We start from the raw sequence: 18,854 nt of genomic DNA on the forward strand, positions 1-18,854 counted from the left end.
ATCTTGGCATTAAAAAAGCCTTTTTAAAGGGTTAATCCTAATCTTAAGTAACTGAGAAAGGACTGCAGGATTTGTTCTGAGCTCAAAATACTCCCTTGCTTTCTTGAGTCATGTGAGAAGAATTGTATATGGGGAAGGGAATTCCTTTCTTGACCATCACTGCCCTCACTCTCTGTAGCAAGAGCTGAGTTTCAATGTAAATATTATTACTGGCCACAAGACTTCTCAGCTCCTTTTTAAAAACCTTTGCCACAGAACCTGACTGGCAGAGAATGTGTTTGTACTTAGTATCACTATCAATTCTCCCTAAAATGGAAAACAAAGGATGCAGTAAAATGCTGCTCTTGGTGTGGGATTGTGTCAGCCCAAGGGGCAGTTACAGGGAGATCATGTTGAAGGATTTGTACTTACAACCTTGGCTCTGGTCCAGCTAAGGCTGGGAAAAATACTCCCAGTTCCCCAGCTCTGTAGCAAATGATGTAAATTCACTCCACAAGGAGGCACGTCCTCTGGCCTGGTTTGGGGGAGATGAACTTGAAGGTGCTTGTATGAATGGTTTGCTTGTTGAGGCTCAAAATAGATTGCAAAAAGAGGGTACCTAACCAGGTTAACTGCATTAGAGAAATGGAGTTAAAATGTTAAATCTCAGCTACTAGGATTGGCTTTATGTCATTTGGGTATTTCCTTCAAATGCTAATGGAAGCTCAAGAATACTAATCCGATCCCATTGGCAAAGCCAAGCTAGTCACAGTGGGCTTCCAGCTGCAAATTATTTTTCACTGTCTACACATGGATATTCTGCTACCCCTTAAAGGCAAGGCCAAGCCATGGGTGATTGTGTTCTTTCTATGGCCAGTCCAGGCTTCCCACAGTATGTCCCTAATACGACTTGCTCTTTTACATTTCCCTGGCCCTCACCTTTTCATCATCAATGCCTGATGCTCTTGCTCTGTTCAGCTCTGGATGACTGCCTTACTTGTGGGCCCCTAAGCTTCCCAGAGTGGTTGAGTGTCTTGGAAAAAAGCATGAGGTTAGAGGTCAGAGTGGCTTGATTGAAGATTAGTTCCACCAATTATTAGTGGCATAAATTTGAGCTAATTATTTACTTAGTTGCACATGTTTCCTCTCTGTAAAATGCAAGTGACAGTATTCACTTAGTTGATCAGGTTCTGAGGACTGAAGATAATGTGTATAAAGTTCCTGGCATGCAGTAGACCCTCCCTAAGTGGTAGTTGCTATTATTTTGCTGCAAGAGAATTTTTGCTTCCCTTCCTGCAGCCTCTCTGCTCACCAGGACAACATCTACACAGGAGGAAGAAGAATCACAGTTCTCAATATCATTTCATGCCACTCTTCCAGCTTTGTAGGACCCAAAACAGTGAGGGTCTCTCTCAGAAGCTGCCTGCCTTCCTCTGTGACTAGCCGGAAGAGCAGAACACTTATATTTGAGACTCTCTTCCCCATGGCCCACCACTTCCCACACCTCCCACCAGAGTCAGGCTGAAGCATTTTTGTAGCAGGGAGGGAATAAGCAATTTGGATTCTCCACATGATTCTAGGGTTGCCAAGGAGCCTACTCCTGGGTTATTCATCTCCAGGTCCAGGGTTTCTCTTCCACCATCATATGCCAGCTTTAGGGGCTCATTTATGTGAGAGGTAGCATGGCACATTTGAACCCCAGCTCCATTGCTTCTGGTCTTTATTCAGGGCTCGTGAGTACTCAGTTTCTCTGAGCCTCATTTTTCTCATCTGTAGAGCTAATACCTAACTTGCAAGTTTGTTCTGAGGGTTAGAGAAAATGCACACAACATGTCATTGAGGATAGCACCTTTCCCATAGTAGGGGCTCAATAAATGAAACAAATTGCTCGTTATACTTTCTTACTCCTTTTTGCACAAGCTTCGCTCTCTGCCCCTTCTTTGCTGAAAGCATGCAGCATCCCACTGGTCGTTTCCTCGCATAATTTCTGCTTTCTTGCCCTCAGACACCATCAACCAACACTAATCGTTCGTGCCTTTTTGATCTTATCAAAGATTTTGTTTTATAAGAGTAACATGGGTTTATAACATTGAAACAAAATTGTATAACATAGAGTAAAAATCTCTTTCTTCCCCTGAAATCGTGCTCTCTCTGGAGGTAACCACTCTTAACAGATTGGTATGTTTCCTTCTGGATTTTCTTTTAGGCACACAAAAACATATGAATTATGCATGTGGAGAGACATTTAGATTTCTTACAAAATTAGAATCATAGAATATTGTTCTGCATTCATTTTTCCCCCTACTTGTTTATAGATATTTTCCATACCGGTATGTCAAGACTTCATTCTTTTAATTAATTAATTAATTAATTTATTTATTTTTAAGATTTTATTTATTTATTTTGACAGAGAGAGAGAGAGATAGCGAGAGAGGGAACACAAGCAGGGGGAATGGGAGAGGGAGAAGCAGACTTCCCGTGGAGCGGGGAGCCCGACGCGGGGCTCGATCCCAGGACCCTGGGATCATGACCTGAGCCAAAGGCAGACGCTCAACGACTGAGCCACCCAGGTGCCCCAAGACTTCATTCTTTTAAATAGCTGACTTTGTGTTCTATTTTAAGAATATCTCAAAATATATTTAACTAGTTTCCCAATGACATTTATTTTTTCTTCATTTAAAAATTTTTTTACAAACTATTACAATAAGCAACATAATTATATCTCTGCATGGTTATCAAAATATATCTGTGTGATATATTCAGTCAAGAAATAGTTATCGAGAACCCTCCACGTAACAGGCACCGTTCGAGCAAACTCCTTAACTTCAAGGAGCTTAATTTCTAAGGGGGGAATACCTGAAATAAATAAATATAAAATGCCATGTCAGCTAGTTATGAGCTGTGATAAATACCTTAAGGAAGAGAGAAAGTGGGGACAGGGAGAGTTTGGATGCTATTTTAGATAAACAGGTCAGGGGAGAGAAGTTGAAAAGTTGGCATTTGGAAGAAACTTGACTAAAGTCAGATAGCAAGCTGTTTTAGTGATCTGGGGAGAGAGCATTCCAGGTAAGAGGCACAAGCACTACAAAGGCTCTGGGGTGGGTGTATTTGAGGGGGAGCCGTGAGGACCATGAGGCTCGAGTGGAATGGAGGAGAGAATGGGGACCAATATGATGTAGATCCTCAAAGGCCTGTGGTTTCCTAACAGATGGAAGCCAGTCTAAGATAGAGCAAGGAGGCACGTGATCTGAGGTACATTTTGAAAGGGCCAGTGCGACTGCTGGGCAGAGTGTAGACTGGGGACCCAGAGCAGAAGTGGAGAGATGCAGTTAGAACACTCTTTCAGTAATCCAGGCAATTGATGATGGTGCTTTGACTATGAGCACTGAAACGTAGTTATTAAAAATAAAGGGTTGGATGGGCTAGTGAAGATATCAATCTGATGGGAGGGGTTCAAGAGAGAATGGGAGAAGAGGTAGAGGCGTCAAGAATAGACAGCTCTAAATGGAGTTTTGCCATGAAGGAGGGTTGGGAAATGGGGCAGTTGCTGGGAGGTATGTTTGGTTAGAATAGGAGAAATTTCTACATGTCTGCATGCTGATAGAATTTATCCCGTGAAGAAGGACATATTTGTAAGGCAACTTCTTTGAGTAAAGCCAGAGGATTGCGGAGACAAGAGCAGGTGTATCCTGTCGGTGGCGGTAGGAGGGAAGGCAGCATACGTGAGCCCAGGTGCAGGAGAGAGGATAGATGTGGTGGTGGGAGGTTTGAAAGGCTGGAGAGAGAGAGGAGGATGTTTGACAGCTTTCTAGGAGAATGGGAGCGTGATTAAACTATGGCAGCATAGGGTGGTTGTGCAGCGCGAGCCCTCAGTTGAAGCATGTGGTCATGAACCGAAGTGAGACCAGCCAGCACGTGTTTGTTTTTTCTCCAGGCAGATTCAGCTGCCTGGAGGATGCTGTTCAATAGGTAGAGATTTAATTGGAGTCTCACTAAGCACTTCTGACAGACAAGATACGGTCTAGGGAGTCAGTGGAGTATACAAGACAGTCACGATAATGAACGAGGGAGCACAACATAATGTATAAACCTACTGAAAAACGCTGTATTACACCTGAAAGTAACTTAGCATTGTATGTCAACTGTCCTCAAAATATACATACATATATATTAGAGAGTGTGCACATGCATGCTTGTGAGAGTGTGGGGGCCTGGGGGCAGAGGGAGAGGGAGAGAGAATCCTAAACAGGCTCCATGCCTAGTGTGGAGCCCCATGTGTAGCTTGATCTCATGACCTTGAGATCTTGACCTGCACCAAAATTAAAAGTCAGATGTCCAACCAACTGAGCCACAGATGCTCCCCCCCAATTTTTTTAGAAAGGTATCATTTGGGGGGAAAAAAAGAACTGGGGAATTTTGGCTAGGTAAGGAGTGTGGGAAAGACGCAGTAAAGAGGATGGGTGGATTGAGGTCTTTGTCCTGTATGGATAAAAAACCGTTGGCTTCACAGCACCAGAGAGAGCACAGAGATGTAAGGATGAGGTAGGGGGTAAGATCAGATGTAGTGGTCAGAGAATGGGATGCTCAGCATCGTGGGTATGGAGTGGGTGCTCTTATTGGTATAACTCTGGGAGTGTTCTTTCTCATTTGTGAGAAAGTGACCTTATTGAGAGAACACATACACCAGTAACTACAGCAAGGCCTCATTTATCTAATAGTGTCAGCAGTTGAGAATCATATTCTGGGATATGAACATTCCATAAAACAAACACTTAAAGCATATGTTTTATTTTAATAATTTTGATAACATTCTTTCTAATGGCCATTTAACTGAGTAGCTTCGATCTTATCACTAAGAGAGATTGTGCTTGAATAGAATATGTGCACAGAGAGAGAACACAAGAAAGGGAGAGATTGTGAGTACTTTAAGGAAGTGCCAATATTTTCAGAGAGCAACCATTTCCAGGGAGTTAGGCTTTATAAGGTAATAAATTTCTATTTTTATAGCAGATGTAGGAAGGGACTCTATTTACTGATCAGTTGTTTATTTCCAGTCGATAGCAATTAGTAGGAAACTAAAGACACAGAAACACAGTAAGAGACCCAGATTAATGTAACCCCAGATACAGAGTTCAGGAATACGAAGTAAGTGCCAAGTACTCAATGTGCTGAGAAAGAAGGGTAAGTCCTTAGCTTAATAGAATGTGACTGGATCCAGATGAGCCTTCCTCTTGAGTTGAATGGTAAGTACTTTAAAACGGGAAGATAAAGTTAGCATTTCAAGTATGTTAAGGGAAAGTAGATTGTTCCAGAAGCAGTGATGGGACCACTGCTAGCTATTTGGGAGAAAAGACAGAAGCAGTAAAGCTGCATTCCTACCTCATTCAACATAATTAATTCCTGATATATTAAAGAGTTAGGAATTAAAAATCAAAATCAAAACAGTTATTAAACAGATGTATGTTTTTATAAACTTGAAGTGGTGACTTCTTTTAAAGAATGGTAATGAAACCCAGACCCATGTGATTAAATATATACACACACACACCATATTTTCAATTAATATGACTGGCAAATGGCTTATTTCTCCAGTATATAAAGAGCTCTTTAAATCAATAAGGAAAAGACAAGCAACCAGAAAGAAAAATGGGCAAAGTTAATAAACATTTTCATAAAGAAGCATAAGGAAAGCAAATGTATGAAAAGATGTTTATGATAATCATTGATAAATAAAAACAATGAGCTATTTCCCCACTACTAGATTTGGCAAAGGTTATAAACTGTAACTCAGTATTGGCAAGGGAGTGGGGGAAAACTGTCACATGTGGGCAGGAGTTTAAATTTGCATCACCTTTTTGGCAATGTTGGTCAAGATTTTAAATGTACATACTCGTAATTCCACAATCCCATATCTAGGAATTCATTATAAGTTCAAGAGCTTCTTCTCCTCCAGAGGTGACATAAGGGCATAAAGACAGCTTGCCTTTTTCCCTCGAATCACAACACAATCTGCCCCACCACTACAAGTGAAACCAATCCCCAAAGAGGCAATAATTAGAAACAATTGCCCCTACCAGGCCAGGGATGAACTAGTCCCATGCCTGTTTAATTCAGTCTCCACCAGAAGTCCTAAGGTTCTCATGTTACTCTCCCACCATTATAGCTCTTGACATTTCCTATTGGACCCAACCTCCCACCCCACCTTGAACCCAAACTCTTCTTCTGGAATCCAGTCATCAGCAAAATCCTTTGTACCACACTCCTTTCTAGGCCTCCCACTTTATCCCCATCCTGGGTCTCATCCCCTCTTGACTACTCAAGGAAATCCCTCTAGCAATTGCTCCCCCCCTTGAAACACTGGATAGTCCCTTTGTACAGAGTAGATCTCATAGCACAATAAACATGCTTTAATATCTCTCATTAAAAAGAAAAAACTCAAAGGGCGCCTGGCTGGCTTAGTTGGGAGAACATGCAACTCTTGATCTTAGGGACATGAGTTCAAGCCCCACGTAGGGCAGGGATCCTACTTTAAAAGCAAACAAACAAATAGAAATATTTTGACTCTACTTCCTTCTCCACACTCCACTCTCCACCTACACTCACTGCCTTCCAGTTACTGCTCCATTTCTCTAGTCTCCTTAGAAGGAAAACTCGAGAGAATTGTTTTTTGTTTTTTTAAGATTTTATTTATTTATTTGACAGTGAGAGAGGGAACACAAGCAGGGGGAGTGGGAGAGGGAGAAGCAGGTTTCCAGCCAAGCAGGGAGCCTGATGTGGGGCTCAATCCCAGGACCCCGGGATCATGACCTGAGCCAAAGGCAGATGCTTAACGACTGAGCCACCCGGGCACCCCCAAAATTGTTTTATGTTTGCCTTCTTCATCACCTCTCATTCTCTCTCTCTAAGCATTTTTACTGAAGTATAATTAACCTCCTGGAAGATGTACAAATAGTAGGTATACAACCCAATGAATTATCACAAAGTGAACATACAGTGAACCAATACCCAGGTCAAGAAATAGAACACTCTCTACACCCCAGAAAACTTATTCCCTCTTCTACTTACTATAACTCCCTCCTCCCCCAAAATAACTATCATTACTTTTAACACATCGTTTTGCCTGTTCTGAAAAATTGCTTTGGAATAATATGTATTTATTTGAAATAATATGTATTTCTTTGTGTGTATTTTCATTTGCCCATTATTATGTTTGTGAGATTTAATCAAGTTGTGGTGTATCAGGGGCTAGATCACATAGGGCCTAGTAGAGCCTGAGGATTTATTTTCTGAGTGAAATGAAACCCTTGGAAGGTTTTAACAGAGGAGCAACAAGATATGATTTTTGCACTAAAAATCTCATTCAGCTGCTACCTTGAGAATAGATTGAGCTGGAGAGTGAGGATGAAAATGAAAGCAGAGAGATTGGCTAGGAAACTGTTGCAACAATCCTATCACATTATTCTCCAGCTTTAAAAAGAAGAGGCATTTTAGGTCAGTCCCTCAGTGGAGCTAAACAAAGCAATAATAAACCAAGCTCAGTGTTGGACTGCAATAATTAGGCCAGCTATCACAATTTAGGCCCAGAAAATAATTAACACCTTCACAACAAAAATAGCCTTTGGAAACAACTGTAATTTAAAAAATTAAAATAGGATAATTTATGACTGAGAATAAATAGAATTTCAGTATTCTGAAAATTTGTGTCTGAAAAGCAATTAATACTACATCAAACATGAAAAACATACTCAAAGGCAGAAAACCAAACTACTTTCAGCTCCAGGAGGGAAGGACAGGATGGTAATGCTCATCAAAAACTGACCGAGGAGCAGTATTGAATCTACAGATTGCCTGGACATACATATTGGAGGTACAGTAACACACTATCCAGAGTTTTGCATTACTGTTTACATTTATTCTTGTTATTCTTAGCACTTGTGGCAAAGAGAAAAACAAAAATTTGTTTTCTTTGTAAAAAGTGTCTTTATGGGCGCCTGGGTGGCCTTCGGCTCAGGTCATGGTCCTGGAGTCCCGGGATCGAGTCCTGCGTCGGGCTCCCTGCTCAGCGGGGAGTCTGCTTCTCCCTCTGACCCTCTTCCCTCTCGTGCTTTCTCTCTCTCATTCTCTCTCTCTCTCTGAAATAAATAAATAAAATTTAAAAAAAAGTGTCTATTTTTTATTTCTTTAAGGATTTTTATTTATTCATTTGAGAGAGAGTATGAGCACAAGCAGGGGGAGGGGCAGAGGGAGAGGGAGAAGCAGGCTTCCCACTGAGCAGGGAGCCCAACTCGGGTCATGATCCCAGGACCCTGGGATCATGACCTGAACTGAAGGCAGACGCTTAACTGATTGAGCCACACAGGTGCCTTGGTAACAAGTGTTTTTTAAATGACTTGGTTGAAACCAAGGATTACATGTGTCTGGGTTTTCATCTATGACAGCACATTTTGTCTTGGTCCTGAGAGTTCTCAGCTTTTGAAGTGGAAATTTTAACATTTTTGCTCAGATTCAAATATTTTGTCCTGCGTTGGTTTTTGTAGCACTCTGGACAAGAAATAGGGCTGGGACTTGATGGATTTTATATCTGGGAACATTACAGACCCCAATTTAAATCATACACAAAAAACAACTCAAAATGGATTAAAGACAGAAACCATAAATCTCCTAGAAGAAAACATAGGTGGTGAGCTCTTTGACATTGGTCTTAGATGTACTTTTTTGGATTTGACACCTAAAGCAAAGGCAACAAAAGCAAAAATCAACATGTGGGGCTACATCAGACTTAAAGGCTATCACTGCACACCCGCTAGGATGCCTGTTGTCAAAAGACAAGAGCAAATGTTGGCAAAAATGTGGAGAAAAGGGAACCCTCGTGCACTGTTGGTGGGAATGTAAACTGGCACAGCCACTGTGGGAAACAGTGTGGAGGTTCACAAAAAATTAAAAACAGAACTATATAATTCAGCCATCCCATCTCTGAGTATGTGTCCAAAGGAAACAAAACCATTATCTTGAAGACATATGTGTATTCCCATGTTCATTGCAGCATTATTCATGATAGCCAAGGTGTGGGAATAACTTGTGTTGATGGACAGATGAAGGGATAAAGAAAAAATATATATGATAAGTTTATTTTATATATTTATATATAAATACATATTTATACACATCTTAATATATTTATACATATAAAATATTTAGTCTTTTTTTAAAAGCTTTTATTTATTTGAGAGAGAGAGGGAAAGAGAACAAGAGCACAGGGGAGGAGCAGAGGAGAGAGACAAACAGACTCCATGCTGAGCATGGAGCCCAGTGCTGGGCTTGATCCCCCAATCCTGAGATCATGACCTATGCTGAAATCAAGAGTCGGATGCTTAACTGATGGAACTATCCAGGTGCCCCAAAATATTATTTAGTCTTAAAAAAGAAATCCTGTTATTTGCAACAGTATGGATGAACCTAAAGGGCGTTATGCAAAGTGAAATATGCCAGACAAAAAAAGACAAATACTACATGATATTACTTATATGTGAAATTTTTAAAAAAGAAGAAAACTCATAGTAAAAAAGTGGTTGCTAGGGGGCTAGGATATAGAAGAAGTGGGGAGAGAGAGAGGGAGGATGGTGGGGGAGGGGCAAGGGGAGAGACTCTCAAGCAGACTCCCCACTGAACACAGAGCCAGACTCGGGGCTCAATCTCATGACCCCGAGATCATGACCTGAGCCAAAACCATGAGCTGGACACTCAACCGACAGAGCCACCCAGGCACCCCATGGTTTTCTTCAAGTAACTCAAAACCTGAATATTGCTGTCCCTACATCAACTGCTCAGAATATTTATTTTTTTCTACCAACCAATGGAATACAATGCCTTTGTCTGTATCGTCTGACCAAAAAAGGTGAATCAACTGGCACTCTGAAGCCCGGTTAGACATGAAGCCAACAGTGTAAGAGCTTTGGAGTCAGACAAGCCTCCATCATTAATGAGTGGGTGACTACCAACAGGTGGCCTTACCCCTCTACACTTTGGTCTCCTCATTTGAGGAGGAGTTTAATAGAGCCTGCCTCTCCAGGTCTTGGGAAAATTCATTGAAAAAATGGGCCTGGCACATTGTCACCATTCATTATGTGTTAGCTGCTATGATTATTGTTGCTGATGATGTTACTGTTCCCATCTGAGGCCAGTGGGGGCAAATGAGTTTTGTGTCAATAGATAACCCCCCCAAATCCTCCTGGGTAAGCAGCTGCTTCTGCTTCTTTCTCAGGCTGCTTTGTTGGACTTCCTGCCTGCTGGAGGCACCAGTCAATAACACAGATGGAGCCCCGCATGTGAGATGAGGCAAGGGGAGGGAGTTTGTAAGAGGGGGAGGTGATCACTGAAAAAGTCACGGCAGGTCTATAAACCCAGCACCCCATGTGCGCAGGAAACACTAGCATTAAATTGGTCTTTCTCTCTACATCTGGAGTCTCTAATAAACTTTTAAGCTTTGTAAAGACAGCATATCCTCTCTTGAGTCCCTCCACATGGCTGATTTTAGGTAGCTAAGTCAGCAGCCCTCAATCTTTTTTCTACTGATTCGCACGGTGGATGCCATTCACAGGACTGCTCAGGTTTACAGGGATGTTCAAGGTTTGGTGGCATTCCCAACATACCAGCAAGTGGTAATTCTACTTTATTCCCTGTCCAGCATGCAAGGGAGAGTTACAAATATAGGAACACACTTTAGCTAGCTCCAATTCACTTTTAAAAAAATAAATAATTTTCATATCTATCTTTACTGTTAGTAATAAGTTACTTTTGACACCTCACACTGATCACCGTCACCATTTTGACTAGCAGCTTTCTGGATGCAATATGATTAAATGGGCCAGGGAGCTAGCTATAAGGAGATAGGATGAGAAGAGTATGGGGATGTTTATCAGTGTTTCCCTGCAAGTGTTATGGGGCTTTTCAACTTGACCCTCCTGCAGGAGCAGAAAGTTTCTTGCCAAAAGGGGCTTAAGGGACTCTTCCTTTCTCTTCAGCAGATCACAACCTGCATAGAAAACAGGAATTAATTGCTCAGATGGGAGCAGTGATTTCAATGGCTGATGTCCAAGATAAAAAAAGAAGAATCCTAATGTTTGTATGATACCAACTTCTGAAAATAATGTTTGGCCAACTTTCTTGCATAATGGGAATATGAGAAAGGCACAGAATAATTATAAAAGGGGGAGGCTTGGAGGAGTGAGCTGTATCAGGTCAAAGAAGATGGCCAAGAGGGTTGGGGCCCAATTAACATACTGTGTGAAAAGACACCGGGTCATAGAGAGGGCTGTGCGTTAAAGCAAAGCAGAAGCCGAAATCTTGATTACTTTACCCCAACCAGCCCTCTTCCTCCCTCTTGGTAAATGAGCCAGAAAACTTTGAGTCATGCTTGACTCCTCTCTTTCCCTCAGACCCTCCATCTGATTGATGAGTAAATGCTGTCTGCTCAAGTTTTAAAATCTTACCGGAACCTGACCACTTCACACCATCTGCTCTGTAACTGTTCTCATCCAAGCCACGAGTATCTCCAACCTGGGTTATTGCAACAACCTCCTAACCAGTCTCTCTGCTTACCCCCCTTGCCCCTTACAATCTGTTTTTTTTTTTTTTTTTTTCCACACAGTAACCAGAGTTACCTTTTTAATATTTAAATCAGATGTCATTCCTTTGCAAACCTCCAGTGGCCTCTCATTTCATTCACTGAAAGCCAAAGTCTTTGCCTTGGGTGTGAGAGAACTTGGATGACCTTGACCCTTGCAACGTTTTTCACATCATCTCAGACAACTGTTCCCTCAGACAACTCACTCTGCTCCAATCCCAGTGGTCAACCCACTGTTCCTTGAATAAGCCTACCTCAGGCACTTTGCACTTGCAATTCTTTCTACAAATTATTTTCTTCCAGAAATTTGCTTGGCTAACATTTCATTCAAGTCACTGCTCAAAGCCTTCATTACCAAAGAGGCCTTGCCCTTCTTTATGGGCACCTTGATCTTAGGTGCTTCAGCAGTCAATACTTGTGAACAAATTAGCAATGTTGAACTGTGCAAAATTTCTAGAAATTTTTTGGTGTGTTGTGTTGTGTTTTAAGGACCTCAGATAGAAAGCTTCTGTATCAGAGATTAGTGAAGGTCAGTTTTTTTGTTTATTATCCTCAGTACATTGTTGCATTTCCATCACAAACTCCTTCTTTACTTATTTTAAAGTGGTAATTTGGGGACTTTTGGAATTTAAATCCATTTTTTTAAACACAGGTATGTATTTTTGTAATGGTTGTTTTTCACACTAGCACTGATTGTATTTTATCCACCCCTTAGTTCCAGAGACCCTTAATTACAGAAAGCACAGGGAAGCACAAGATGAAGCAAATTGTATTGATGAGAAGGAAAATAGCAAATTAATAGACCTAATGACTTGGAATCTAAGATATGTATGGCTTTTTTTCTCCCCACTTCTTCAAAGCATAGGTAGGTATAATGTTATGTGGAGTCAGGAAAGTCATAATTCATTTTGACAATTTAAACCCCCAAAGCTCTTTATTTATGAGGCTTTGGGTATTTTGTATTCACCTAATTCCATCACGTGGTGACAATTATGCTTGGGTGTGGATTCCTGCATGGAAATAGGCATCCCCTTATTGTGTTCACACAGACCTTTTGCATCTCAAGGGAGATGAGCAGCTGTTGTGGAGTCTGATGAGCCTGGTTCTGAGTGAGAAGGAGCCCTGAAGAGACCCTGGTGGGGATGGAGGGAGGGCATAGGGCGATTTCCATTTGGGGAGCCCAGGGGACAGTGCAGCACGCCTTCATTACAGGACCTTCCCACCAGCCTCCTGGCAGTGCTCCACGCTCAGGGCTGGGGGAAGATGGCCAGGCTGTACCTCTGCCCCTGGCAGCATCCTCCTGCTCTGGGGAGACTTCATGGTGACCTCTGCCCTAGGGCCTGACGGCTGGGGGGGCCCAGTGCCCCCCACCCCTGCTGTCACTCTTAGATGGCCAGTGAATTGGAATCAGCTCCATCGTCCATGTGGGAGGCACATGACCCAGCTTGATATGCAGTCTGTGAGCCAATGCCTGGAAATTTCCTTCACAGTCTGCTTTTGCATCTAGAAACCCAAGGTTAGTAAAGTAATATGTTCAACTCCTACCCCTGGGGCTGCAAAAAGTGTTGTAGCTCTGTAAACCACTGCTTTCAGGGAAGTTCTTTCTTTCTCCGCCACCCTAGTTGTAGTGACATTCTTTCGGTTCTTTCTCTTTCCCTGACCAGGATAATGAAAGAAATACGGCTGTAGTGGCTAACCGCCACCAGATGGGGAAGCCGCCATGCTAGTTACCCCTAACACCCTGACCGCCCAGGGCCAGTGATCCTCAGCTTCCTCAATTGTGAAATAAAGCATTTAAATAAATTGTTTACATTTCAGTTGCTCTCTGAGCATTCATCAAACTCCAAAAATTGAGGCAGTTTCTCACACTGAGGTCAGTAGCAATTCCATCCGCTATTTCCACACGGCAATATTTTTGTTAATGTAAGGGACAATTGACCAATTTGCCAGGTATCGATTTTGGTAAAAATTTTAACATTCTTTTCTCTCTCTTTTTTAGCTTTCTTGAGGTAAAATTGACAAGTAAAATCATAACATATTTATTTTTATAAAAGATTCTTTTTGAGAGAGAGTGAGCGAGAGAGAGAGCACAAGCAGGGGGGAGGGGCCGAGGAAGAAGGAGAAGTAGACTCCTCGCTGAGCAGGGAGCCCGATGCGGGGCTCGATCCCAGGACTCTGGGATAATGACCTGAGCCGAAGGCAGAGGCTTAACGACTGAGCCACCCAGGCGCTCCCCCCAGGTATCGATTTTGGTAAAAATTTTAACATTCTTTTTTTTTCTTTCTCTCTCTCTCTCTCTTTTTTTTTTTTTTAGCTTTCTTGAGGTATAATTGACAAGTAAAATCATAATATATTTATTTTTTTAAAAAGATTTTATTTGAGAGACAGAGAGTGAGTGAGAGAGCACAAGCAGGAGGAGGGGCAGAGGAAGAGGGAGAAGCAGACTCTCCACTGAGCAGGAAGCCCAATGTGGGGCTCCATCCCAGGACCCTGGGACCATGACCTGAGTTGAAGGCAGACGTTTAACGACTGAGCCACCCAGGTGCCCCCCCAGGTATCAATTTTGGTAAAAATTTTAGCATTTTTTTTCTCTCTCTCTTTCTCTCCCTCTCTCTTTTTATTAGCTTTCTTGAGGTATAACTAACAGGTAAAATCATATTTAAGGCACACAATGATATAAATGTGTTGAAATGATTCCCACAATCCAATTAACACAACTCTCAGCTCACATATTTACCTTTTTGTGTGTGAGAATACTTTTCTACTCTTAGCAAATTTCAGGTATACAATACAGTGTAATCAACTATAGCCAACATTAGATCCTCAAACTTTATTCATCCTACAGCTGAAAGTTGTACCCTTTCACCAACCTTTCCTCCATTTCTCTCAACCCCTAACCGCCGGCAATCACCATTCTACTCTGTTTCTATGAACTTGACTTTTTTTTTTAATGATTTTACATATAAGTGATACTATGAAGTATTTGTCTTTCTCTGGCTTATTTCACATAGAATAATGCCCTCTAGGTTCATTCGTGTTGTTGTAAATAACAGGATTTCCTTCTTTTTAGAGACTGAATAATATTTCAGTGTGTGTGTGTGTGTGTGTGTGTGTGTGTGTGTGTGTATGTACATACATGCATTTTTCTTGTCCCTTCTTCTGTCCACAGACCCTTAAGTTGTTTTCACACCTTGGCTGTCATGAATAATGCTACGATGAACATGAGTATAGGTATCTCTTTGAGATAATGGTTTTGTTTCCTTTGGATACATATCCAGAGATGGGATGAATTATATAGGAGATCTATTTTTAATTTTTTGAGGAACCTCCATTTTTTTCCCACAGTGGCTGTGCCAGTTTACATTCCCACCAACAGTGTACAAGAGTTTCCTTTTCTCCACATTCTTGCCAGCATTTATCTCTTTTGTCTTTTTGATAACACATATCCTAACAGGTATGAGGTTATAGCTTGTTGTGGTTTTGATTTGCATTTCCCTAATGATTAGCAATATTGAGCATCTTTTCATGTACCAGTTGGCCATTTGGATGACTTCTTTGGAAAAATGTCTGTTCAGGTTCTTTGCCCATTTTAAACTGGGTTACTTATTTTTTTTCTCTCGAATTATATGAGTTTGTATATTTTGGATATTAACCCCTATTGGATATATAGTTTGCCAATATTTTCTCATATTCCATAGGTTGCCTTTTCATTTTGTTGATTGTTTCCTTTGCTATGCAGAAGCTTTTGTCTGACATAGTCCCACTTGATTTTTTTGCTTTTGTTGCCTTTACTTTAGGTGTCAAATCCAAGAAGTCATCACCAACACCAATGTCAAGGAGCTTACTACCTATGTTGTCTTCTAGAAGTTTTACAATTTCAGGTCTTATGTTCAAGTCTTTAATGCATTTTGAATTGACTTGGGTAAGATAGACATCCAGTTTCATTTGTTTGCATTTGGATATCCAGTTTTCCCAAAATCATTTGAAAAGACTCTTCCTTCCCCATTTTATATTCTTGGCACTTTTGCCAAAAAATTAATTAATCTTATATGCATGGGTTTATTTTATGCGAGCACCATCTTGTTTTGATTACTATAGCTTTGTAGTATAGTTTGAGATCGGGAAGTATGATGCCTCGAGCTTTGTTCTTTTTCAAGATTGCTTTGGCTGTTCAGGGTCTTTTGTAGTTCCATACAAATTTCAGGATTGTTTGTCTTATTTCTGTGAAAAATGCCATTGAAATTTTGCATTGAATCTGTAGATCACTTTGAATAGTATGGACACTTTAATGATACTAATTTTTTCAATCCATGAGCACAGAATATTCATTTATTTGTGTTTTCTTCAATTTCTTTCACAGTGTTTTACAGTTTTCGGTAGATGGATCTTTCACTTCCTTATTTCTAAGTATTTTATTCTTTTTTTTTTTAAAGATTTTATTTATTTGACAGAGAGAGACACAGTGAGAGAGGAACACAAGCAGGGGGAGTGGGAGAGGGAGAAGCAGGCTTCTGGGGGAGCAGGGAGCCCAATGCAGGGCTCGATCCCAGGACCCTGGGATCATGACCTGAGCCAAAGGGAGACGCCCAACCAACTGAGCCACCCAGGCACCCCTATTTTATTCTTTTTTATGAGATTGTAAATGGAACTGTTTTCTTAATTTCTCTAATAGTTTATTATCAGTGTATGGAAATACAACTGATGTTTGATATTGGTTTTGATTCTTGTAACTTCACTGAATTTGTTTATTCTAACAGTGTTTTGGTAGAGTCTCTCAGGTTTTCTATATATAGTATCTTGTCATCTGCAAATAAAGACAATTTTACCTCTTCCTTTCCAATTTGGATGATGTTTATTCTTTTTTTTCCCTTTTCCTAATTGCTCTGGGTAGGACTTCCAGTACTATGTTCAATAAAAGTGGCAAGAGTGAATATCCTTGTCTTTTTCCTGATCTTAGAGGAAAAGCTTTCAGTTTTTCATCGAGTGTGGTGTTAGCTGTTGGCTTGTCATATATGGCCTTTATTAAGTTGAGGAATATTCCACTTATATTTAATTTGTTGAGAATTTTTATCATAAATTTTATCATATTGAATTTTATCAAATGCTTTTTCTGCATCTGTTGAGATAATTATAGGACTTTTATCTTTCATTTTGTTAATGTGTTGTATCACATTGATTGATTTGTGGATGTTGAGTGATCCTTGGATCCCAGGAATAAATCCCACTTGATCACAGTGTATGATCCTTTTAATCTACCATTGAATTTGGTTTGCTAATATTTTATTGAGTACTTTGGCATTTACTGTCTTGATTTTTCATATTGCATTAGAGTTTCCCAGATCACTTGGCCTTGGGACAGAAGAGAATTAATAGTCACTGTGGGCCTTGGTTCTGTTTAGTTACCCTGAACCTTTCCCAAGCGAGCTGTCAGGACTCGTACTTTGTTCCCACTGCCACTCTTCCTCCATCCCCTGCTTCTTGGGACTTACTCAGGTCAGGCCCCGGGGGAAGGGTACTTAGGGTCTTGGTAAATATTTTGCCTTCCCCATTTGCTCTTAGGATGGTCTCCATCTTCTTTCTTCATTTGTTCATTTTATTATATTTCAGAAACCCCAGAATCTGATCCTGGCCCTCCTCCATCAGATTAGAGGAAGTGTGAGCCTCCTCCAAAGTGTTTCTTGCAAAGTGGCTCACACAACTGCTTGTTTGAGTCAAGCCTCAGGGAAGATCCCTGATTCCATCATCAGTTTTCCATCCCCTGGGAATAATCCATCTCATAATTTACCATATTCCACAGTATCTGTTTAAGTTCCCTCAAGCATCTGGCAACTTAGCCTCCTACAAGAGACATGGAATTTGGGACCCATAGACTTGACTTTGAGTTCTGGCTCTTCTACATACAAACTGTGACTGGGATGCTTTGCTGGTCTGAACCTTAGTCTGCTCATCTGTAGAATGGGAATAGTAAGAGTTTTATAGGAATCAAATAAAAGAACCTATGACAAAGGAGTCTGTGGACTTTATTTTTATTTTACTGTTTTAAAGATTTTATTTATTTGAGAGAGAGATCACAAGCAGGGGGAGCAGCAGAGCGAGAGGGAGAAGCAGGCTCCCCGCTGAACAGGGAGTACAATGTGGGGCTCGATTCCAGGACCTTGGGATTATGACCTGAGCTGAAGGCAGACGCTTAACTGACTGAGCCACTCAGGTGCCCCTGGACTTTAAAGCATTACACAGTGGTTTTTCTTTGTCCTTATATTTTGTTTTAATGTAGTAGAGTGTGCTAACCAGAAGGACAACTTTTTGGAGTTAGACTTCTGTTTGAAGCCAGGCTTTACTATTTACTGATTTTGTAACCATGGATAAGTGCCTTTAACCCCTTTTTACCCCAGCTTTAACATCTATAAAAAAATAGATGAGATAGAGGAGAAAACAATATGTGTATTTTAGAATTATTGAAATATTAAGTGAGATCATATATGTTAAGCACTTATAGTTTTTAACATATCATAATAGTGCTTGCTTTTTTTCATTATGATGGTGATTTTTGTCTTCATTATAAGACTATTGCTGACTCTGAGGATGATTTTGACTTCAAAAGTGTGTCCTTCAGACTTTTAATATACCTCCTTTTGTTACCCACCTCAGAATGTTTATCTTTAGAAATAAATGCATATAAATTTGTCTCACTTAATTTCAGTGTGTAGAAAATATTTTTTCAGTAGTTGGAAAATAATAAAAATATAGTGCACTAGCTTCTTAGCAGCTGAGATTATTTAAGTTGACTATTGGTTCTTAAATTCAATAAAAAATTTACCAGGAAACTCATGGAAGAATCAATCCTCAGAGACCGGCATTCTAAGAGAAGGCCTTTGCTGTGGGAATAATAGACCTGAAGTAAGTATTTTGAGAAAACAGTCGAGCAAATGAAACTAACAAGAGCTTTTGCCTAAAGCCCTTTGCCAATAAACCAAAAGGCTTCATCATTCGGTATGTGTGTCAAGGTTGTTCAGGGGACTTGTTGGGGAAATGTAGTCCCACATTAGGATGGGACCTCTAGGAGAAGCTGTCATGGGCCATGTCTTTTGTGTCCAAAAGTGGCCCTTCTGAGGAAAGTGAGATTTCTGACCATGAAATATTTGCTTCTGGAATAGAAAACGATAGTTGCTTTTGCTCACGCATCTGAGGTTAGCTAAAAGGTTGCCCGGGGGCTGGCTGCTCTAGCACCTCCGTGGGGCAGCTAGTCTCTGTG

This window comes from Zalophus californianus, chromosome 3, assembly GCF_009762305.2.
Source record: "Zalophus californianus isolate mZalCal1 chromosome 3, mZalCal1.pri.v2, whole genome shotgun sequence".
Taxonomy (NCBI): Eukaryota; Metazoa; Chordata; class Mammalia; order Carnivora; family Otariidae; genus Zalophus; species Zalophus californianus.